Genomic DNA, 25,701 nt, shown 5'->3' with positions numbered 1-25,701 from the left:
ACAGCAGAAGCAGCGATCATAACGTCGCTGTGCTACATGTGCAGAGAGCAGGGAGCCGCGCTTAGCGCTGGCTCCTTGCTCTCCTGCAGCACACATCGGGTTAATTAACCCGATGTGTGCTGCAGCTACATGTCACAGTGCAGAGAGCAGGGAGCCGCGCGCACTGCTTAGCGCTGGCTCCTTGCTCTCCTTGCTACAGTATACATCGGGTTAATTACCCGATGCATACTGCAGCCACATGTCACAGTGCAGGAGCCGGCACTGGCAGCAAGAGCGGAGGCTGGTAACCAGCGTAAACATCGGGTAACCAGGGAAAGGTCTTCCCTTGGTTACCCGATGTTTACGCTGGTTACAGCTTACCGCAGCTGCCAGTGCCGGCTCCTGATCGCTTCATTTCGTCGCTCTCTCGCTGTCACACACAGCGATGTGTGTGTCACAGCGGGAGAGTGACGACCAAAAAATGAAGCTGGACATTCAGCAACGACCGGCGACCTCACAGCAGGGGCCAGGTCGTTGCTGGATGTCACACACAGCGACAGCGACGGGACGTCGCTGCAACGTCACAGAAAATGGTGACGTAGCAGCGACGTCGTTGTCGTCGTCGTTATGTGTGACACCAGCTTTACTCAGTGAGCACATTTTCTTTCTCATTGACCTCCCTTTATTTGATGTACTAACTGTCCTCTGTGACCACACATTTTCCAGGCATTCCAGGGCCCTTACCACAAAAGAATTAACTTCTAAACCTTTTACCAGAAGATCAATCTCTCAATGACTAGCAGAGCATGATCACTATCAAGGGCCAAATCTGTCACTAATCTCCTGCTTCAAAAGGCCACCTAAGGGTTTACTACCTGTAATCAATTTATGTGCCTGTTTCTGGATAAACAGTGTTCCCTGATCATTACATGAATGTAAAGTAATTAAGTATTTAGCATTTAACTGATTTGCATCAATTGGAATTTGTTTAAGTGTTTCTTTTTTGTTGACAGATCTTGATAAATTAAGATTTTAATTAACCAACTGAAGCCTTGTAGTACTACATGCAGATATAATTACTGTATATTAATAAAAACTACTGAGGCATTGCCTTAAAGGGAAACTGTCACCAGGTTTTTGCCACCTATTCTGACACAGACATAATGTAGACTCAGAGACCCTGTTTCCACTGATGTGTCATTTACTGGGCTGCTTGCTGCAGTTTTGATAGAATCACTGTATTATCAGTAAATAACTAGTGGAGTAGTAAACCTGCTGCCTTGTAATCCTCCTTATTAATGAGATTAGTATAACTCCGCCCTCAACCACTGATTGCTAGATTTCTGCCTATGCATAGTGTACACAAAAAGCTTCCAATCAGTAGTGTGGGTAGGGTTATAAAGAGTTCAGCAGTCAGAGATCTGGTATACCTGGAGCAGATAAAACAGTAACAGTCCAGTAAATGACACCACAGGAATTAAGGTTTCTAACCCTACATTATTTTACACTGACTATGACAGCAGAGTCACTCATCTTCTGATGTGGAAGTGGATGTTGCTGGACACACCTGGGCGACTTTTCAGAATGCATAGTCTTGTGTATGTAGCAAAGGAGTAAAACCCTTTCTGGCCATTATATGACATCTTTCCAGCATTTTTAACCATTTGAGTTTTTCCTGAGATGATGTCTCCCATACACAGCACAAACACAGCAGATAAAATCATGTTCCATCAGTCATCTTCTTATACACACTCAGAAACAGAATCATGTACAATATAATTTTTTTTATAGTTGTAACGAGTGTAGGTGAACATTCAGCACAGTGGTGTAGTTCAAAACCTACTAGAAAGCAAGCCTCCATCTGTATGCAGTGATGTCTTAGTATTTTTAACTCCAAGATTTTCTTTGCACACTTGAATTTACAGGATTGCGGTCTGGTCAGGGTACTCCTGGTTATTTGAGTACTTTTGTCATTGTTATAACACGTCTGGTGCCTTGAAGTGAAATACAATTATTCCATATCTGTATTATCAGTGCATGGTTTTGACTCGCCCACCCCAGGGCTATGGGACACCCGGTGTCGGGCCGGACTAGTCCGGGGGTAGTCAGTGGTGGCGGGGCCCGACTCCCTGACCCTGGCGGGAGTCAATTAATATGGCTTCAGTGGGGGTGCTTAAAGTTTATATTATTCGTGACGCTACCTATGGTTTGCGGCTATTAAGCCGTCGCTGCTGTATGGGGCCTCCGGGGCTGATGGAATGGCAGCTTGGATGGTCCTGCTCCCCACAGGTGGAGCGGTGCCCCGGGGCAACTATTGGTGCTTGTAAGTGTCGGTGTAGTTGCGGTGTAGTGCAGGGCCGACAGGGCGGTGAAAGGACCAGACACAAACAACAGTCTCTTTACCTTCTCCTCTTTTACTGGGTAAACGGTTAGTCCTGGGAGACTGTTACAGGTGGTTGTAGGCTCCGGCCGGCCTGTAAGTAACTGGGGTGCTCTTTTTGGCCAGCTTAGTATGAGGCCTACTCCCTGTTCTTCTTCTACGTCCCTCTCCCTGTGTGGTAGGCTGCGCAGGCCCTCTCTGGTGCTTCTCTGCTGGGGTCCACACTGGGCCCTGGTGATGCAGCTGTACCTTCAGATTGCTTATGGGCCAGGGGCTTGCAGCTCTCCTGCTTTTCGGATTCTGCTACCAGGGAAGGGTTTTACACCCTGGCAACCACAGACTCCGATGTCTAATTCTCTTCTGTGCCTCTCTGCCAATCCTGCTTTACTGGGCCAAGCTATTCCAGCTCCAGGCCCCAGTCCACAGGACAGCACTACTCTGCGTCTTCACTCTCCAACTTCCCTAACAGACTGAACACTAACTCCTCCCTCAAGTCAGACTTAAGGAAGTGCTCCCTGGAACTCCAGGTTTAGAGCTCCCTCTGCTGGCCTGAGAGAGGAACGGTGTTGGATGTTGGTACTTATTGGCCAATGGACCTCCCAATTACCTCCAGGCTCAGCATTAACCCTTTGGAGGGGCAATGCTGTTGTGGCGACCAGGTCCTGGGGCGCCACAGTTTCGCTTTTACTAGAAGGTGGCCCAATTCTAAGGCATCGGGTATTCTAGAATTTATTGTGTATTTATGTATGATTTTTGTTATATATACTGTTATACTGTATAGATGTTGTTGTGTGTAGTTGCCAAGTGTTTGTGTAGGGTGCTGTAAATGTTCTGGGTGTTGTTTGGGTGTGGGGGGGGGTGTGAGAGCGGTGTTCTTTGTGTGTTGCGTTGTGTGTGTTGCATTGTTTGTGGAGCGCTGTGTGTCTGCAGCGTTGTGTGTGTGTGGTGCTGTGTGTGTTGCGTGGTTTGTGTGGGTGTGTGTGTTTTGGGGGAGTAATGTTTTGTGCAGTGTGTGTGTTGGAGGAGTAGTCCTGGGGAGAGAGGAGTATAATAGGAGGAGTAGTCCTGGGTGGAGAGGAGTATTATAGGAGGAGTAGTCCTGGGGAGAGAGGAGTATAATAGGAGGAGTAGTCCTGGGGAGAGAGGAGGATAATAGGAGTAGTAGTCCTGGGGGGAGAGGAGTATAATAGGAGGAGGAGTCCTGGAGGTGAGCAGTACAATAGGAGGAGTAGTCCTGGGGAGAGAGGAGGATAATAGGAGGAGTAGTCCTGGGGGGAGAGGAATAATTAGGAGTAGTCCTGGGGGGAGGGAAGTATAATAGGAGGAAGAGTCCTGGGAAGAGAGGAGGATAATAGGAGGAGTAGTCCTGGGGAGAGGAGGATAATAGGAGTAGTCCTGGGGGGAGAGGAGGATAATAGGAGGAGTAGTCCTGGGGGAGAGGAGTATAATAGGAGGAGTAGTCCTGGGGGAGGAGTCTAATAGGAGGAGTAGTCCTGGGTGAAGGAGTCTAATAGGAGTAGTAGTCCTGGGGGAGAGGAGTCTAATAGGAGGAGTAGTCCTGGGGGGAGGAGTCAAATAGGAGTAGTCCTGGAGGGGGAAGAGTCTAATAGGAGTAGTCCTGGGGGAGGAGGAGTCTAATAGGAGGCATAGTCCTGGGGGAGGAGTCTAATAGGAGGAGTAGTCCTGGGGGAGGTGTCTAATAGGTGGAGTAGTCCTGGGAGGAGGTGTCTAATAGGTGGAGTAGTCCTTGGGGGAGGTGTCTAATAGGTGGAGTAGTCCTTGGAGGGAGGTGTCTAATAGGTGGAGTAGTCCTTGGGGGAAGGTGTCTAATAGGTGGAGTAGTCCTGGGGGGAGGTGTCTAATAGGTGGAGTAGTCCTGAGGGGAGGTGTCTAATAGGTGGAGTAGTCCTTGGGGGGAGGTGTCTAATAGGTGGAGTAGTCCTGGGGGGAGGTGTCTAATAGGTGGAGTAGTCCTTGGGGGAGGTGTCTAATAGGTGGAGTAGTCCTGGAGGGTAGGTGTATAGGTGCCCAATGTGCTAGGGGGGTGTAGTTGAGCGGGCATAGTGTGCGGGGGGCGTGGCTGAGCGGGCATAGTGTGCAGGGGGCGTGACCGAGCGGGCATAGTGTGTGGGGGGCATGGCCGAGCGGGTACAGTGTGCAGGGGGTGTGTCCCAGCGGGCAAAGTGTGTGGGGGCGGGGCCCGGGTAACTATTCAAAGCGGTTTCCATAGTTACCCGATGTGTACCATGGTTACCAGCGTATGCCGACTCCGGCACATGTTACATCAGGTAACTATTCAAAGCGACAGTGCTGGTTCATTTTTTGTTTGTTGGTCTCCTGCTGTGCAGCACGCATCGGCGTGTTTGACAGCGGGAGACCAACAATCTGAATGGGCAGGGAGCAGGGAGCCGGCGTAGGCTGGTAACCAAGGTACACAATTGGTTAATTAAGCAAAGTGGTTTCCATGGTTACCCGATGTGTACCATAGTTACCAGCGTACGTCGGCTCCGGAACGATCCCAGCAACGCAAGGGTATGTCTCGGCTGGGTTGCCAGTGTGGGCTCCCGGGGGTGCAGCAGTCACCTGGGAGTCGGGTCTCCATATGGGTTCGAGGAATGCGTGCTGGGGGCGGGACAAGGCCGAGTGGCAAATCCGTGGGGGGGCGGGGCCTGGTCGAGCGGCCAATGCGTGCGGGGGGCGGGGCGAGCTGCCAATCCGTGCGGGGGTGGGGCCTGGCCGAGCCGAGCGGCCAATGCGGCAGTTGTCGCTGTAATGACGTCATTTTGGAGTAAGACAGACAAACAGACAGACAGAATAAGGCAATTATATATATATATATATATATATATATATATATATATACAGTCAGGGCCAGAAATATTTGGACAGTGACACAAGTTTTGTTATTTTAGCTGTTTACAAAAACATGTTCAGAAATACAATTATATATATAATATGGGCTGAAAGTGCACACTCCCAGCTGCAATATGAGAGTTTTCACATCCAAATCGGAGAAAGGGTTTAGGAATCATAGCTCTGTAATGCATAGCCTCCTCTTTTTCAAGGGACCAAAAGTAATTGGACAAGGGACTCTAAGGGCTGCAATTAACTCTGAAGGCATCTCCCTCGTTAACCTGTAATCAATGAAGTAGTTAAAAGGTCTGGGGTTGATTACAGGTGTGTGGTTTTGCATTTGGAAGCTGTTGCTGTGACCAGACAACATGCGGTCTAAGGAACTCTCAATTGAGGTGAAGCAGAACATCCTGAGGCTGAAAAAAAAGAAAAAATCCATCAGAGAGATAGCAGACATGCTTGGAGTAGCAAAATCAACAGTCGGGTACATTCTGAGAAAAAAGGAATTGACTGGTGAGCTTGGGAACTCAAAAAGGCCTGGGCGTCCACGGATGATAACAGTGGTGGATGATCGCCGCATACTTTCTTTGGTGAAGAAGAACCCGTTCACAACATCAACTGAAGTCCAGAACACTCTCAGTGAAGTAGATGTATCTGTCTTTAAGTCAACAGTAAAGAGAAGACTCCATGAAAGTAAATACAAAGGGTTCACATCTAGATGCAAACCATTCATCAATTCCAAAAATAGACAGGCCAGAGTTAAATTTGCTGAAAAACACCTCATGAAGACAGCTCAGTTCTGGAAAAGTATTCTATGGACAGATGAGACAAAGATCAACCTGTACCAGAATGATGGGAAGAAAAAAGTTTGGAGAAGAAAGGGAACGGCACATGATCCAAGGCACACCACATCCTCTGTAAAACATGGTGGAGGCAACGTGATGGCATGGGCATGCATGGCTTTCAATGGCACTGGGTCACTTGTGTTTATTGATGACATAACAGCAGACAAGAGTAGCCGGATGAATTCTGAAGTGTACCGGGATATACTTTCAGCCCAGATTCAGCCAAATGCCGCAAAGTTGATCGGACTGCGCTTCATAGTACAGATTGACAATGACCCCAAGCATACAGCAAAAGCTACCCAGGAGTTCATGAGTGCAAAAAGGTGGAACATTCTGCAATGGCCAAGTCAATCACCAGATCTTAACCCAATTGAGCATGCATTTCACTTGCTCAAATCCAGACTTAAGACGGAAAGACCCACAAACAAGCAAGACCTGAAGGCTGCGGCTGTAAAGGCCTGGCAAAGCATTAAGAAGGAGGAAACCCAGCGTTTGGTGATGTCCATGGGTTCCAGACTTAAGGCAGTGATTGCCTCCAAAGGATTCGCAACAAAATATTGAAAATAAAAATATTTTCTTTGGGTTTGGTTTATTTGTCCAATTACTTTTGACCTCCTAAAATGTGGAGTGTTTGTAAAGAAATGTGTACAATTCCTACAATTTCTATCAGATATTTTTGTTCAAACCTTCAAATTAAACGTTACAATCTGCACTTGAATTCTGTTGTAGAGGTTTCATTTGAAATCCAATGTGGTGGCATGCAGAGCCCAACTCGCGAAAATTGTGTCACTGTCCAAATATTTCTGGACCTAACTGTATATATATATATACAGGGTGGTCCAAAAGTAGGTGAACAGAAAATAATAACATTTATTTTGATTTATATATAAAATTCTATTTACTAACACAAGCATAACATTGACAATTACATTTTATTCTGAACAATAATACAAAAGCCCTTAAATGTTATAAACGCAGGGGCTCAAACTGTTTTCCATTACAATTTGCACAGCTTTGAAGTCTGCCTCTTACGCTTCGACAAATATTTTTGCACAAGTCTCTTTGGGTATTAATTTCTTGAAATGCATCTCTATGTAATTTTTCAAATCACTGACAGTTTTTGTTTTTTGACTATAAACTTTGTCCTTGAGTACTCCCCAAAAGAAAAAAAAATCCATTGGGGTCAAGTCTGGTGAACGTGCTGGACAATCAAGTGGGCCTCTTCGGCCAATCCATTTATTAGGAAATGTTTCATCAAGATACTCGCGGACTACTCTGGAATAATGTGGAGGGGCCCCATCTTGTGCGAAATAAAGGTCATTTGAATTAGGCTGTTGCTGTAACTGGAGAACAACTTGATTCATTAGAATTTCCAGAATTTCCTGTGACTGTTCCATCAAAAAATATTCGTCCAAAAACACCAAAACTTGAAATACCACCCCAAATATTGACACCAGGCTTATTTAATTGTTGCTCTAATGTTAAATGCATGTTCTCATTATACGAGTAAATACAATTATGTCTGTTAAATATGGCCAGATAATTTGAATGAAGTTTCATCACTCCACATAATGTTATCTAAAATGACTGCATTTTTGTTCAATTTCGTTAAGCATTATCTCACTAAATTGCAGCCACCTGTCTTGATCATCCTCCAATAAACCAAGAATTAGACATGGACAATAAGCTTTCCACCCAATAGATTTCAGATTCACATGATAGAAGCTCGTGAAATTCCCAGTTCTAAAGAGACTCTTCTGATGGACTTTTTTGGACTTTTGTGACTTGGTCTTTTGTGGTAAGATTGATATTGCTTCAATAATGATGTGGACCGTTCTAGCGTCTAAGAGTCCTTTATATAATTGCTTCAACTATGGCCCATTAGGGTGTAGCGCTTTGAACGCTTATTGGCGTTCTGTTGCAATGTCACATACAGTGGAACCTTGGTTTACGAGAACAATCCGTTCTGGGAGGGTGCTTGTAAACCAAGTTGCTCGTCTAGCAAAGCAAAATTTCCCATAGGAAATAATACAAGCTCAGACAATTCATTCCACAACTTGTGCAATGTCCCATCCTGGTCCCCTATTGTGCCATTCCACACACGCACAAACACACACAAACACACACAAACCCACATACTATGCTCACCTTACCTTCTGTTCCCTCGCCGGCCTCCTGGTTCTTGTAGTCTGCCGGTACAGGATGTGTATCGGGTAACCATCACGACCGACGCCAGAGCTTCTACTGCCAGCGCTCTGACGTCAAAGGCATGAGCCATATGCCTTTGATTGGTCAGCGCGCTGCCTTTGGAAAGCAACTGACAGCGGAAATTCCTCCATCGTCGCGATGGTTACCCGATACACATCCTATACCGGCAAACTAAAAGAACCAGGAAGCCGGTGAGGGAACGGAAGGTAAGGTGAGCATAATATGTGTGTGTGCGTGTGTGTTTGTGTGTGTTTGTGTGGACTGCAAGAGCGTGTTAGAGTGCGGTGAAAGTATGGAACCAGAAGTGTGTGCGGTGAGTATTTGCTCATATAGCAAAGATTGCTCGTAAACTGAGTTACAAATTTACAGCAAGCTTTGCTCGTATAGCAAAATACTCGCACACCAAGTTACTCCTAAACCGAGGTTCCACTGTATATGTATCCCTGTGGCTATTAGATTTAATTTTGGATGGGACGCATTTGCATTCCATTCAGCACGCATGTCTACTTTACAGCACGTACAGAGACAATTCTCCTTTGTAACGATGCTTGAATGATGTTCGTAGGTCAAGACGCATCCTTTCCAGTGACGTCGTCCAGGTCGAGCATTATACAACAACTCAGACATTGTGTATCTCTGTTGCACATTGTGTTCTGGGGACATACGCTATCTTCGTAGGACTGTGCAACTTGTGTATAAAGGCTGCGACTAGTATAAGGAAGACTATGGGGTTGCATTATAATATATGGAGGACTGTGGGAGTGCCTTATCATAAATCGAGGACTCTGGGATACATTATAATATATAGAGGACTATGGGGTGCATTATAATATATGGATGACTATAGGGTCCATTATAAAATATGGATGACTATGGGGTACAATATAATATATGGAGGACTGTGGCAGAGCATTTTCATAAATGGAGGACTATGGCATGAATTATATGGAGGACTATGGGGTGCATTAAAATACTTGGATGACTATGGGGTACAATCTAATATATTGAGGACTATGGGTTGAATTATAATATATGGAGTACTATGCAGTGCATTATAATATATGGAGGTCTATTGTCAGTGCATTATAATACATAGAGGACAGTGGTGTGGAATTTAATATATATAGGACTATGGGGTGTGAATTATAATATTTAGAGAGCTATGGATGCTGCATTTTAATATATAGAGGACTATGGGAGTGTATTATAATATATGTAAGTGTTATGATCCGTTAACCGTGGAAGATTACCAAAAACTCCCATTGGTGAAAAAACACCAAGAAAACAGGAGTAGTTGGAACTGGACTGACCTCAATCCCCTAACTTTCAGACTATACTAGAAGTAGCTGTGGAGCGTTCTTAAAAACCTGGACGCCTTGTCATAGCCTGAGAAACTAGCTACGCCTCACAGAAAGAAATGAGGAAATCTACCTTGCCTCAGAGTAGTCCCCAAAGGAGTAGATAGCCCCCCGCATACAAAGATTACGGTGATGTAGGAAAACACAATACACAGATAGGAAAAATAGATTTAGCAAAGGTGAGGCCCAACTAACTTGTTACAAAGAAAAGGAAAGGAAACTGATTGTGGTCAGTACAAAATCCCTGTAGAAAAATACCAAACTCCTGATAGTAAAATTGGCCCTGGATGTCGAACGACCTCACCCCCACTATATCAGGTACTCCTGTAAATAATGGGAGAACAAAATACCAAAAAGAACACAAAATACAGAAGATCAAATAATCATATTAGATAGGGAGAAAATCCCTTTTCCTGCAGGAGAGCTAGCAAAGGGGAAACCCCCATGCTCACAATAGAAGAGAAACTAAACTTCACCTGCAATAAAACAAATACAAAGCAAAACAAGGAAAAACAACCACCCTAAGGTTTAAACCAGGAAGCAAGGAAAAAAACTGTGAACTTATCTGCAGAAGGACAAAACTCCAAGCCAGGAACAGAGACTGAGGAATATACAATTATAACCGGCGCCAGCAAGTCAAAAAGTGGTCTCCTATATAGACCAGACCTGTCTGCAATAGGACTTCCCTAATTCCCAATTAACGCCGACACGTGTCTGAGTCACAGGCTCAGATTCAGCTCCGCTACCATTCCTGGCCACCAGAGGGAGCTTCAAAACAGAACCCAAACAGACGACATTCACAACAGTACCCCCTCCTTGAGGAGGGGTCACCGAACCCTCACCAGAACCACGGGGTCTGTCAGGATGGGCATGGTGGAAGGCACGAACCAATCTGTCAGTGTGAATGTCAGAAGCAAAGACCCAAGAATTGTCCTCCTGACCATAACCCTTCAACTTAACAAGATACTGGATTTTTCATCTATTAAAACGGGAATCCAAAATTTTCTTTACCTCAAACTCCAGATCCCTTTCTACCAACACAGGATCCAGGGGCACCGCCGTGGGAACTACTGGCTCCACCTGTTTCTTTAACAAAGACTTATGAAAGACATTGTGAATTTTAAACAACCCAGGAAGAGCCAAACGAAACAATACGGGATTAATAATCTCCAAAATCTTATAGGGCCCTATAAATCTAGGCTTAAATTTAGGTGAGGAAACTCTCATAGGAACATTCCTGGAGGACAACCAAACCATGTCCCCCACTTTAAATGGGGACCAACTGTCCTACGTTGATTGGCAAACCTTTGAGAATTCTCCTGAGACTAAAACGATTTGTCCACTACTTGAGCCCAAGTCTCCACCACAGAATCAACACCCGGGCAGGCTGAAGCCACAACCTGCCCTGAAAAGAATCTAGGATGAAATCCAAAATTGTAGAAAAAAGGCGACATCAAAGTAGCAGAGGTCGCCCTATTATTGAGAGCAAACTCTGCCAAGGGCATAAAAGAAACCCAGTCATCTTGATCAGCAGATACAAAACATCTCAAATATTTTTCCAAGGTCTGATTAGCTCTCTCAGTCTGGCCATTGGTCTGGGGATGAAAAGCAGAAGAAAAAGACAGTTCAATGCCTAATCTAGAACAAAATGCCCTCCAAAATATAGACAAAATGAACTCCTCTGTCTGACATAATATTCTCAGGAATACCATGTAAACGAACCACCTGTTGAAAAAACAAGAGCACCAACTCTGAAGAAGACGGCAACTTTGGTAATGGTACCAAATGGACCATCTTAGAGAATCTGTCACAAATAACCCAAATAACTGTCATCCTTTGAAAGACAGGAAGATCCGAAACAAAATTCATAGCAATATGAATCCAGGGTCTCTTAGGTACAGGTAATTTCAACAACAACCCACTAGAATGTGCATAACAAGGCATGGATCTGGAACAAATCCCAAAAGATTGCACGAATCTCCTGATATCCCGAGACAAAGAGGGCCACCAAAAAGACCTACTCACAAGATCCCTAGTACCAAAAATCCCAGGATGACCAGCCAATACGAAACAGTGAATCTCGGACAAGACTCTAGTCCTCCCATGATCAGGAAAATAAAGCTTCCCCACAGGACATCTCTCAGGTTTGTCCCCCTGAAATCTCTGAAGTGCTAACCTTAAATCGGGCAAAATAACGGAGAGGACCAGACCTTCATTCAGGATATTAGATGGCTCCGCAACATCCAGAGAATCAGCAAAGAAACTCCTAGAGAGAGTATCGGCTTTAATATTCTTAGTGCCCAGAAGAAAAGAGACCACAAAATTGAAACATGTAAAAATTAGAGCCCACCTAGCCTGCCTAAGATTCAGTCTCTTAGCAAATTCAAGATAGGTCAGATTCTTATGATCAGTGAGCACCACAATTTGATGTCTCACCCCCTCCAGCCAGTGTCTCCATTGCTCAAAGGCCCACTTCATTGCCAATAATTCCCGATTACCAACATCATAATTTCTTTCAGATGGAGAAAACTTCGGAGAGAAGAAGGCACAAGGCTTAAACTTGGAATGACTAGGATTTCTTTGAGACAAAACTGCACCTGCTCCAATCTCTGAGGCATCTATCTCCACTTGAAATGAAAGAGAAACATCAGGTTGCTGCAAGACTGGGGCAGAAGTGAACCTCTTTTTAAGCTCCTGGAAGGCCATAATTGCTTCTGAAGTCCAATTCTCAACATCAGCTCCCTTTTTGGTCAAATCAGTTAAAGACTTAACCACACTCGAGAAATTGCCTATAAATTTACGGTAGAAATTGGCAAAACCCAGAAATTTTTGAAGGGATTTCAAAGAGGTTGGCTAAACCCAGTCATGAACCTTGACCGTATCCATTTCAATAGAAGTCGGGGACAAAATAAACCCCAAAAGGGAAAGTTTCTGCCCGCCAAAGAGACATTTTGATGCCTTAAGGTCCAATGAATGTTCCCTAAGTATCTGAAACACTTTCTGGACCTGCTGCACATGAGCATCCTAATCATCAGAAAAAATCAAGATATCATCCAAATAGGTAATCAGAAATATATCGAAAAATATCATTCATGAATGATTGAAAGACGGAAGGGGCATTAGTGAGCCCAAAAGGCATCACTAGGTACTCAAAATGCCCCTCAGGCAAATTAAAGGCCGTCTTCCATTCATCACCCTCCTTAATTCAACTGAGACTGTATGCTCCACTAAGATCAAGTTTCGCAAAGCACTTAGCTCCCTCTACTCTGGAAAACAGGTCTGACATCAAGGGTAATGGATACTGATATTTAATAGTGATTTTCTTTTAACCCCTTCACGACCGCGGGCCGTAAAATTACGTCCTATTTTAACTTGACTTAAAGACCAGGGACGTAATTTTACGGCCTAAACTTCATTTGATTGCCGTGGCCATAGCAACGGCTTTCAAATGATGTCCCCTGCTGTTTCTTACAGTAGGGGACCTTTGCTTGACCCCAGGGGGGGTGGCATCGCCACCCCCCATAGGCGATCGATGTGATTGGCTGTTCAAATCGGAACCGCCAATCACATTGATCACGCTGTTTTCGGCAAAAAAAAATGCCAAAAATAGTGTGATCTTGTAAAATCCAGCTAGGACCGGGGCTGCAGCAGCTCCGATCATTGGCTGGAAGCAAGCAGACACCGTGGCCCCCCCCTGCAGCACTGATTGGAGCGATCGTGCTATGACGCGCAATCGCTCCAATCAGTGTGCAGTGGGGCGGTCTGATCTGCCGGTGGCCGCCCTCCCCAGGCCTGTGCTGGTCTGGGGACCCTCCCCCAACATGTCTGCAGCGTGCACCACTGGCTGGTACTAGTGGTACCACGCCACCGCTGCTGCTGCCGCTGCTGTCACGTCACGGAGCAGGAGCGGTGAGTATTGTGCTCACCTTGCAGCCCCTGCGCGCTTCCGTAATGGCCCCTGCTCGTGCCCCCCTGCGATCTGCCCCCCCCGACATCCCGATCTGCCCCCCCGACATCCCGATCTGCCCCCCCGACATCCCGATCTGCCCCCCGCCATCTCTATTCTGCAGCTCCTCCGGTGTACCTCCTCCCCTGCTCTCTTGCAGCCCCTGCGCGCTCTTGTGATTTGCTCCTGCGCGCTCCCGTAATGGCCCCTGCCCGTGCCCCCCTGCGATCTGCCCCCCGCCATCCCGATCTGCCCCCCCGACATCCCGATCTGCCCCCCCACATCCCGATCTGCCCCCCCACATCCCGATCTGCCCTCCGACATCCCGATCTGCCCCCCCCCCCCGACATCCCGATCTGCCCCCAGACATCCCGATCTGTCCCCAGACATCCCGGTCTGCCCCCAGACATCCCGGTCTGCCGGCCTCCCCCGTGATCTCTATTCTGCAGCTCCTCCGGTATCTCCCTCCTCTGCTCTCCCCCTCTGCTCTCCCCCTCCCCCTCTGCTGTCCCCCTCTGCTGTCCCCGTCCCCCTCTGCGGTCCCCCACAGCTCACAGATCACATCTGCCTCCATCGCTGGGTCCTTTTTCCTGGGTCTTCTGCTGAGCTGTCCAACTTCCTGCCTGCTGGCTGCTGCTGTAAAGCTGTTCCTTGCCTTCTGTTCCTCCTGCTAATCCTCTGGGTACTGTGAGTATAACTTTTTTTTTTTTTCTTTTTTTTCCTCTATCCCCTTTCTATTTTTACACCTCATGCGTCCGTGCGTCCCGCCAAGCGCTTATCAGGGATGCAGATAACGTATCTGCATCCGTGGTCAGTTTTCGGCGGGACTTTTTTTCCCGTATTCCCGACGCTTTTTGTATCGCATCTGTCCGTGCGTCCCGCCGAGCGCTGATCAGGGATGCACATAACGGATCGGCATCCCTGCTCAATTTTTGGCGTGACAAAAAGCATCGGGGATACAGAAAGAAAAGTCACGCCAAAAATTGAGCAGGGATACCGATCCGTTATGTGCATCCCTGATCAGCGCTCGGCGGGACGCACGGACTGATGCAATACAAAAAGCGTCGGGGATACGGAAAAAAAAGTATCGCATCTGTCCGTGCGTCCCGCTGAGCGCAGATCAACATCCCTGCTCAATTTTTGGCGTGACTTTTTTTTTTTTCCGTATCCCCAGCGCTTTTTGTATCTCATCCGACCGTGCCTCCTGCAGCGGCCGATCAGTGCACTGCGTCTGTGCGTTTGAGAAGTCAAATGGCGTTCCTTGTCTTCTGAGCCCCGCCATGCGCCCAAACAATTGATTTCCACCACATGTGAGGTATCTGCGTACTCGGGAAAAATTGCACAACACGTTTTATGGTGCATTTTTTCCTGATACCGTTGTAAAAAGAAAAAAAAAAAGCTACCTTGTTGCTGCAAAAATTTAAAAAAATAAATAAATAATTTTCACGGTTCAACGTTATCAACTTTCAGTGGAGCCCCTGGGGGTACAAGGGGCTCACTAAACATCTAGATAAATTCCTTGAGGGGTCTAGTTCCAAAATGGGGTAATTTGTGGGGGAGCTCCACTGTTTAGGCACCATGGGGGGGGGTCTAAAAACGTGACATGGCGTCCGCTAATGATTCCAATCAATTTTGCTGTCAAATGGTGCCCTTCTCTTCTGAGCCCCGCCATGCACCCAACAATTACTTTCCACCACATGTGAGGTATCTGCGTACTCAGGAGAAAATGGACAATACATTTTATGTTGCATTTTTTCCCGATACCTTTGTGAAAAAAAAAGCTACCTAGTTGAAGCAACCGTTTTGTGGTAAAAAATAATTTTTTTCTTTTCACGGCTCAACGTTATAAACTTCTGTGAAGCCCCCAGGTGTTCAAAGTGCTCATCAAACATCTAGAAAAAATATTTGAGGGCTCTAGTTTCCAAAATGGGGTCACTTGTGGGGGAGCTCCATTGTTTAGGCACCTCAGGGGGTCTTCAAACCTGACATGGCGTCCGCTAATGAGTGCAGCTAATTTTGCATTCAAATGGCGCTCCTTGCCTTCCGAGCACTGCCGTGTGTCCAAACATTTGATTTCCACCACATATGAGGTATCTGCGTACTCAGGAGAAAATGGACAATACATTTTATGTTGCATTTTTTCCCGATACCCTTGTAAAAAAAAAAGCTACCTAGTTGAAGCAACAGTTTTGTGGTAAAAAAAATTTTTTTTCTTTTCACGGCTCAACGTTATAAACTTCTGTGAAGCCCCCAGGTGTTCAAAGTGCTCATCAAACATCTAGAAAAAATATTTGAGGGCTCTAGTTTCCAAAATGGGGTCACTTGTGGGGGAGCTCCATTGTTTAGGCACCTCAGGGGGTCTTCAAACCCGACATGGCGTCCGCTAATTAGTGCAGCTAATTTTGCGTTCAAAAATTCAAATGGCGCTCCTTGCCTTCCGAGCACTGCCGTGTGTCCAAACATTTGATTTCCACCACATATGAGGTATCTGCGTACTTAGGAGAAAATGGACAATACATTTTATGTTGCATTTTTTCCCGATACCCTTGTGAAAAAAAAAAGCTACCTAGTTGAAGCAACAGTTTTGTGGTAAAAAAAAAATTTTTTCTTTTCACGGCTCAACGTTATAAACTTCTGTGAAGCCCCCAGGTGTTCAAAGTGCTCATCAAACATCTAGAAAAAATATTTGAGGGCTCTAGTTTCCAAAATGGGGTCACTTGTAGGGGAGCTCCATTGTTTAGGCACCTCAGGGGGTCTTCAAACCCGACATGGCGTCCGCTAATTAGTGCAGCTAATTTTGCGTTCAAAAATTCAAATGGCGCTCCTTGCCTTCCAAGCACTGCCATGTATCCAAACATTTGATTTCCACCACATATGAGGTATCTGCGTACTCAGGAGAAAATGGACAATACATTTTATGTTTCATTTTTTCCCGATACCCTTGTGAAAAAAAAGCTACCTAGTTGAAGCAACAGTTTTGTGGTAAAAAAATGTTTTTTTCTTTTCACGGCTCAACGTTATAAACTTCTGTGAAGCCCCCAGGTGTTCAAAGTGCTCATCAAACATCTAGAAAAAATATTTGAGGGCTCTAGTTTCCAAAATGGGGTCACTTGTGGGGGAGCTCCATTGTTTAGGCATCTCAGGGGGTCTTCAAACCCGACATGGCGTTCGCTAATGAGTGCAGCTAATTTTGTGTTCAAAAATTCAAATGGCGCTCCTTGCCTTTCGACCTCTGCCGTGCACCCAAACAATTGATTTTTACCCCATATGGGGTATCAGCGTACTCAGGAGAAAATGCAAAATAAATTGTAGGGTGCACTTTCTCTTTTCTCCCTTGTAAAAATGAAAATTTTTATGGCTAAAGTAACATTTTTGTGTTAAAAAGTAAAATTTTCATTTTTTCCTTCCACATTGCTTTGGTTCCTGTGACGCACCTAAAGGGTTAATAAACTTCTTGGATGTGGTTTTGAGCAGTGTGAGGGGTGCAGTTTTTAGAATGGGGTCACTTTTGGGTATTTTCTGTCACCTCGGCCTCTCAAAGTCACTTCAAATGTGATGTGGTTCCTAAAAAAAATATTTTGTAAATTTTGTTGGAAAAATTAGAAATTGCTGATGAACTTTGACCCCTTCTAACTTCCTAACGAAAAAAAAATTTCTTTCGAAAATTGCGCTGATGTAAAGTTGACAAGTGGGAAATGTTATTTAGTAACTATTTTGTGTGACATATTTCTCAGATTTATGGGCATAAATTTTCAAAGTTTGAAAATTGCGAAATTTTCCAAATTTTCGCACAATTTCCTAAATTTTCACAAATAAACGCAAAAAGTATCGGCCTAAATTTACCACTTACATGAAGTACAATATGTCACGAAAAAACAATGTCAGAATCGCCAGGATCCGTTGAAGCGTTCCAGAGTTATAACCTGTCAAAGTGACACTGGTCAGAATTGCAAAAAATGGCCCGGTCATTAGGGTGTTTTAGTGGCCGGGGGTGAAGGGGTTAAGGAGACAATAGTCAATACAAGGTTTCAATGACTCATCCTTCTTGGACACAAAGAAAAAAACGGCACCCATAGGTGACGAGGATGGTCTAATATGACCTTTCTCCAATGACTCCTTAATATAGGTTCTCATAGCATCATGTTCAGGAATAGATAGATTTAAGATCCGTCCCTTAGTAAACTTGCAACCGGGCACCAAGTCAATGGCACAATCACGCTCCCTGTGGAGGGACAAAGAATCAGAACCAGTCTCATTAAACACATCAAGAAAATCTGACAAATATTCAGGTACATCATGCGGCAAGGGGGAAATAGACAGCAAAGAAAGATCATTATGCACACATTGACAACCCCAACTAACCACAGACAAGGATCTCCAATCAAGAACTGGATTATGGGTCTGCAGCCAAGGGAATCCCAGTACAAAAATATTGTGCAAGTTGTGTAATACTAAAAATTTACAATCCTCCTGATGAACTGGCATAACCTTCATAGTTACCCAGGTCCAAAACTGGGGTTTATTTTCAGCTAGGAGAGTAGCATCAATGCCCCTTATAGGAATAGGAGTTTGTAAAGGTACCATAGGAAAACCACAATTCTTAGCAAAACCAAAATTCATCAGGTTCAGGGCGGCCCCTGAATAAAGAAAGCCCGTAGCCGAAAATGAGGACAAGGAGCAAATCAAAGAGACGAACAAAAGAAATTTAGGTTGCACAGTACCCACAGTAAATGACCGAGCAAATCTCTTTTCCCGTTTAGGGCAGACAGAAATAGTGTGAGATGCGCCACCACAATAGAAACACAACTTATTTTTCCATCTAAACCCCTGCCGCTCAGCATTAGAGAGAACCCTATCACACTGCATAGGCTCTGAAAACTGTTCCGCAAGCAATACATCAGCACGCATTGTTTTGCCCTCGCGTAAACGCCTATCAATCTGAATGGCTTAAGTCATAGAGGCATCCAGACAAGAAGGAATAGGAAATCCCACCATAACATCCTTCCCTGCATGTGCGAGACCCTTATGAAAAAGTGCCGCGGGGCGTGGCCTAGCAGAGCATGGTGCTGGTCACACAATCCAGGAGCTCTGACGACTTAAGGCAGTGAAGCGGCTTGCACATCTTACCGGCAGTTCCTTCAGCGGTGAATCTTTCTCCAGGCACTCAGTATCACCCTGGGATCAGATGAGGTGGTCCAAAACTGGGCTCAGGATCTCCCCCAGAAAGGTATCTGACTTCTTTGCCAGAGGCTCCAGGCTGGAGAGGATTTCTAAGATGGCTGCTGCCTCCCCTCATGCTGCAAAGTCTGCAAGGTCTGCACGCTCTGCTACTTCCTCTGCCTCAAGCAGAGGAAGCTCCATGGAGACTGCGGGCACTGTGGAAATGGTAAGCCCTGATTACCAGCCTGTCACCAAGGAGGAGATGAAATCCCTCTTTGCAGCTTTCAGGAAATCTATGCAAACTGATATAAAGAGCATGTTGGCAGAGCTGAAGGGGGAAGTTGGAGCCATAGGGAACCGCACAGATCATTTGGAGAACAAAATGGAGGAGTTAACAGGGTCCCACAATGCCCTGATAGATGAGCATGAGAAGCTTAAAGCTAGTTAGAATAAGAAGAATACCAGAAGAAGTACATGATAAAGATTTGCTCCCCCTGTTACAGGACTTTATTCAAGCTGTTGTGCCTGAAGCAGAAGGGAGAGATATCTTAGTGGACCGGATCCACAGAATCCCTAAGCCTCAAGGACGTAACCCTTCGATTCCCAGAGATACTATTGCCCGCATTCACTTCTATAAAACAAAGAAGGCCTTCCTGCTTCGTTTAAAGAAGAAACCTTCCCTGCCAGACAGATTTGCTCGCCTTTCGGTAATCCCAGACCTCTCAGCTGGCATACTTGCGAGGAGGAGAGAATTCACCCCTTTTACAAAGATTCTTCGGGATAAAGGCATTATATATCGTTGGGGTTTCCCTATCAAGCTCATTGTCAGTAAAAATGGTAACACTCGGGTTTGCTTCTCTACTGCACAACTTGGGAAAGTGTTTGAGAACTGGGATATTCCACCCCCTCCGCCATCTACCTTGGATAAAGATTCACCCCAAAACAGGAGAATTAACCCTGAATGGTTTAAAGCTTGAAGTTCCCATAACTTTCGCCTTTTGAGGTCGTGGTCTCCATTTTTCTGGATTTTTTTTTTTGTCTCTGCAGAGCAGGGGTGGGCAATTAATTTTCCCATGGGGCCGCATGAGAAATTGGGATTGGTTTAGAGGGCCGGACTAATATAATTACCTCAGTTCTACCCAATATACTACATCACTACACCCCCTCCATATACTACACCTGTAATCAACTACATCACTACACCCCCCATATACTACACCTGTATTATACTACATCACTACACCCCCTCCATATACTACACCTGTAATAAACTACACCACTACACCCCTATATACTATACCTGTATTATACTACACTCCCTCCATATACCTGTAATATACTACACCCCCATATACACCTGTATTATACTACACCACTATATAATACACCTCCGATATACTACATCATTACACCCCATATACTACACCTATAATATACTACACCTCCATATAGCACACCTGTAATATACTACATCACTACATCCCATATAGCACACCTGTAATATACTACAACTCCATATAGTACACCTGTAATATACTACACCTCAATATAGCACACCTGTAATATACTACACCTCCACATAGTACACCTGTAATATACTACACCTCAATATAGCACACCTGTAATATACTACACCTCCATATAGCACACCTGTAATATACTACATCACTACACCCCTATATAGCACACCTGTAATATACTACACCTCCATATAGCACACCTGTAATATACACCTCCATATAGCACACCTGTAATATACTACACCTCCATATAGCACACCTGTAATATACTACACCTCCATATAGTACACCTGTAATATACACCTCCATATAGCACACCTGTAATATACTACACCTACATATAGCACACCTGTAATATACTACACCTCCATATAGCACACCTGTAATATACTACACCTCCATATAGTACACCTGTAATATACACCTCCATATAGCACACCTGTAATATACTACACCTCCATATAGCACACCTGTAATATACTACATCACTACACCTCCATATAGCACACCTGTAATATACTACACCTCCATATAGTACACCTGTAATATACTACACCTCCATATAGTACACCTGTAATATACTACATCACTACACCCCTATATACACCTGTAATATACTACATCACTACACCCCTATATACACCTGTAATATACTACACCTCAATATAGCACACCTGTAATATACTACACCTCCATATAGTACACCTGTAATATACTACACCTCAATATAGCACACCTGTAATATACTACACCTCCATATAGCACACCTGTAATATACTACACCTCCATATAGCACACCTGTAATATACACCTCCATATAGCACACCTGTAATATACTACACCTCCATATAGTACACCTGTAATATACTACATCACTACACCCCTATATACACCTGTAATATACTACATCACTACACCCCTATATACACCTGTAATATACTACATCACTACACCCCTATATACACCTGTAATATACTACATCACTACACCCCTATATACACCTGTAATATACTACATCACTACACCCCTATATACACCTGTAATATACTACACCTCAATATAGCACACCTGTAATATACTACACCTCCATATAGTACACCTGTAATATACTACACCTCAATATAGCACACCTGTAATATACTACACCTCCATATAGCACACCTGTAATATACTACATCACTACACCCCTATATAGCACACCTGTAATATACTACACCTCCATATAGCACACCTGTAATATACTACACCTCCATATAGCACACCTGTAATATACTACATCACTACACCCCTATATAGCACACCTGTAATATACTACACCTCCATATAGCACACCTGTAATATACACCTCCATATAGCACACCTGTAATATACTACACCTCCATATAGTACACCTGTAATATACTACACCTCCATATAGCACACCTGTAATATACTACACCTCCATATAGCACACCTGTAATATACTACACCTCCATATAGCACACCTGTAATATACTACATCACTATACCCCCATATACTACACCACTATATACACCTCCATATAGCACACCTGTAATATACTACACCTCCATATAGCACACCTGTAATATACACCTCCATATAGCACACCTGTAATATACTACACCTCCATATAGTACACCTGTAATATACTACACCTCCATATAGCACACCTGTAATATACTACACCTCCATATAGCACACCTGTAATATACTACACCTCCATATAGCACACCTGTAATATACTACATCACTATACCCCCATATACTACACCACTATATACACCTCCATATAGCACACCTGTAATATACTACACCTCCATATAGTACACCTGTAATATACTACACCTCCATATAGCACACCTGTAATATACTACACCTCCATATAGCACACCTGTAATATACTACACCTCCATATAGCACACCTGTAATATACTACATCACTATACCCCCATATACTACACCACTATATACACCTCCATATAGCACACCTGTAATATACTACACCTGCACCCCCATATCACACACACTACACCCCATACAGACTGCACCCCCATATCACACACACTACACCCCCATATGTCACACACCCTGCCCACATATCTCACCCTGCCTGTACCCCAACTTACCCCTCTCAAACACTCTGCACCCCTTCACATCCTTTTGTCAGTCTGCAGCCCTCATATGCCACTCACCCTGTAGCTCCATCTTCCCTCATATGCACTCACCCTGCAGCCCCCCTCCCCCTCATGTCCCCTCTTTTCTTATTACCAGTCATCATGTGTCCACATCTCCTTCAGCATTCAGCATGTCTTGCTTTCTCCCCGGCAATCCTGTCTCCTCCCACACAGTCACATGGGCGTGACATCATCGCAGGTCCTGGAAGATGAATTATTCCGTCTGCTCTGCTGTGCTGCTCCTTCTCCTGCACTGACTGTGCGGACCTGCACAGGATCTCTCCCTACTCGGCATGCTGCAGCCCGGCTCCACTGCACCGGCTGAAGACGGGCGGGCCGGTCACAGAGAGCAGGCGGGCCGGATGTGGCCCGCGGGCCGCCCGTTGCCCAGGTCTGCTGCAGAGGTTGCTGGCTACTAAATTTTGTGGCTGCATCCTGCCCACCTACAGTTCCTGCACCACAAGCGTCTTTTTTTCACTCTTACTGTTTTGACTGCTTGTCAGTCCTTGTGTAACTCCATCATGTTATGTGAGGAGCAACTTGTTTCTCAGTTTTTCTTTAATTGTTATGTCATGTTATTTGTTGATAGGTCTTGCCTGTTTGTACCGTTTCTTTCTGCAGGGTTATTACTCCAAAGGAAGCAGATTCTCAGCTATCACAGCCACTTCTGGCCTCACATACCATGGGTTTAAAGGTATTGTCTCTAAATGTAAACGGATTAAATTCTCTGCATAAAAGGTCATGGGTCTGGAAGGAGGCAAGGAAGGGGAGTAGTGATGTTTTGTGCATTCAAGGATCACATTTATTAGCCCAGGATAATGGTAGAATGAAAAATGTTAATTATCCTCATCAATTTTTTGCCAATAATGTCCACAAAAGGGCAGGTGTGTGAATCCTCATTAAAAACTCTGTAGCCTTCCAGCTTGAAAGGCTGGTGGGGGGACATTGAGGGGAGATATGTCATTTTAATTGGTCCACTAAACAATGTGCAATTTACTATTGTTTCAGTGTATGCTCCCAATGTGGGCCAATTAAAATTCATACGTACATTTTTGGAGCCTTTTAGGGGAGTGGCATAGGGTTCCTCAGTGATATGCGGAGACTTTAATGTCCCTATGTGTAAGTCCCTAGATTGTTCCTACCAAGCCCGAAAAGAGATGGGCCACCTGATCCGTGAGTTCCGGTTTCATGCTATATGGTGATATGCACATGCAGGAGAGAAAGACTACTCTTTTCACTTCCTAAGGTTTAATACCTACTCTGAATAGATTATATCTTAGTAGATGATTCGTTACTGTTGGGTTGTGACCAGATTAACATTGGCCCCATTACGTGGTCAGACCACGCAACCGTTATGTTAACAATTTCAGACGAGGGTCCTACCCGATCTCCTTCCAAATGGAAACTGAATGATTATATCCTCACTAACCAAGATACCAGCGATGAAATCGCTCGGCAATTAAAATAATTTTTTGCCATTAATGTTAATCAAATAGTCTCGGATGAAACTCTTTGGGCGGCCCAAAAAGTCTTTGCTAGAGGTGTCCTCATCAAAATTGCAGCAATGGAGAAAAGGAAAAGGTTAAAAGCATTTAATGATATTTTGTCTAAACTCCAGCTCCTGGAAAGGACAAACAAGGCCCACCCCTCTGACATTTTCCTTGACTCTATTAGAGGTCTGAGAGATCAGCTGAGATCATTTATGCTTTATTCCTATGAAAAAAATCTAAAAAAGCTTAAATCCAAATTCTATAGCTTGGGTGATAGAGCCGGTAGGGTCCTAGCAAGTCGTGTGAAGAAAAGGGAGGCTCGGATGGCCATTCCCTTTTTGATTAAGCACGATGGGTCCAAAGTTTTAAACCCTACTCATATAGCTAGTGAGTTTAAAGAATACTATTCCCAACTATATAATCTCAAGTCAGATCCTAAAACACACCAGCCCACAAAGGGTGAAATTTCTTCTTTCCTTGCTAAACTAAATTTGCCCAAACTTTCCCCCACGGCTCTGGCTGCTCTTAATGCCCCCCTTACTGAGGAGGAAGTAGTTCGGGTTATTAATTCCTCTAAGAGACTTTCTGCCCCCGGGCCAGATGGTTTTTCTAATTCTTACTACTGCCATTTTGCGCACATCTTGGCTCCATTTTTGGTTAGAACGTTCTCACTATGGAGGGACTCATCTGATATCCAATCTGAAAGCTTGGCTGCGACAATCACTACTATTCCTAAACCGGGGAAGCCTCCAACCTCTCCTGGTAACTTCAGACCTATCTCTCTTTTGAATTGTGATGTGAAGTTATATGCAAAAGTCTGGGCTAATAGACTCCTCTCAGTTTTGCCGTCCCTGGTCTCCCCTGACCAAGTGGGATTTGTCCCAGGGAGGCAGGCTAGAGATGTCACTAGAAGAGTGATTGATTTGATGGATTTTCTTGAGTCCAGTGGTACCCCTGGTGTATTTCTGTCTCTAGATGCGGAAAAAGCGTTTGACAGGGTACACTGGGGCTATGTGACGCCATTTTGGACACATTTGGTTTCTCTGGTAATATAAAGGGTGCTATTATGGCCTTATACAAAAAACCAAATGCTTTGGTTTGTGCAGCAGGCTTCTATTCTGATAGATTTGACCTGACTAATGGGACCCGCCAGGGTTGCCCCCTTTCTCCTATAATTTTTGCTTTAGTCATGGAGCCCCTGGCGGAATCCATTAGGCTCAAACCGGAAATCTCTGGAGTTAAAATAGGCCCTGTAGAACATAAGATCGGTCTACATGCAGACGATGTAATACTCTCTTGCACTGATAGTGAAAGATCATTGATAGGGATCAAAAACGCTCTCCTTGAATTTTCTAAGATTTAATATTACAAGCTAAATGAAGGAAAATCGGTTCTCTTCTCAGTTAATGTTCCACCATCTGACGAAGTGGAGGAAAGCTTGACACGTCCAATGGAATAGGTCACCACACATCCATGGAGTTCAACGATATGAAGTCCGCCAGGTGGACTATAACTTGAATAAGAGGAAAAGATATCGGCACATCCAACGCAAAATAATTTCTTTCTTTATTTTCACATAATATTAAAAAAAGTCCATCCATATTCAGAAGACCCTGACGCGTTTCTGACGCAAAAGAGCGTCCTTAATCATAGGAGCCTATATCACTCATTGTGATTTGATTTTGTTTTGTTTTTGATGGTAGGTTTTAATTCTTTAATATTTTTCTTTTTGATTCTGTTTTTTTTGGGCTAAGTTTGCTTCACTTGTTTTTGATATTGTATTTGCG

General features: G+C 44.5%; 1 long non-coding RNA gene across 1 annotated transcript in view; it reads right to left on the bottom strand.

Moving 5' to 3' along the window:
- The window catches only part of LOC142299053 (uncharacterized), a 33,973-nt gene extending 15,118 nt beyond the window's left edge, over positions 1-18,855 (bottom strand). Inside the window, exon 1 of the long non-coding RNA XR_012752647.1 lies at positions 18,697-18,855. This is a non-coding gene — a long non-coding RNA (uncharacterized LOC142299053). The remainder of the gene's footprint in view (positions 1-18,696) is intronic.
- Between the last annotated feature and the right edge of the window lie 6,846 nt (positions 18,856-25,701).

This window comes from Anomaloglossus baeobatrachus, chromosome 1, assembly GCF_048569485.1.
Source record: "Anomaloglossus baeobatrachus isolate aAnoBae1 chromosome 1, aAnoBae1.hap1, whole genome shotgun sequence".
Classification (NCBI taxonomy): domain Eukaryota; kingdom Metazoa; phylum Chordata; class Amphibia; order Anura; family Aromobatidae; genus Anomaloglossus; species Anomaloglossus baeobatrachus.
The sequence above is the reverse complement of the archived record's forward strand: the minus strand, read 5'-3'. Positions and strand labels throughout refer to the sequence as shown.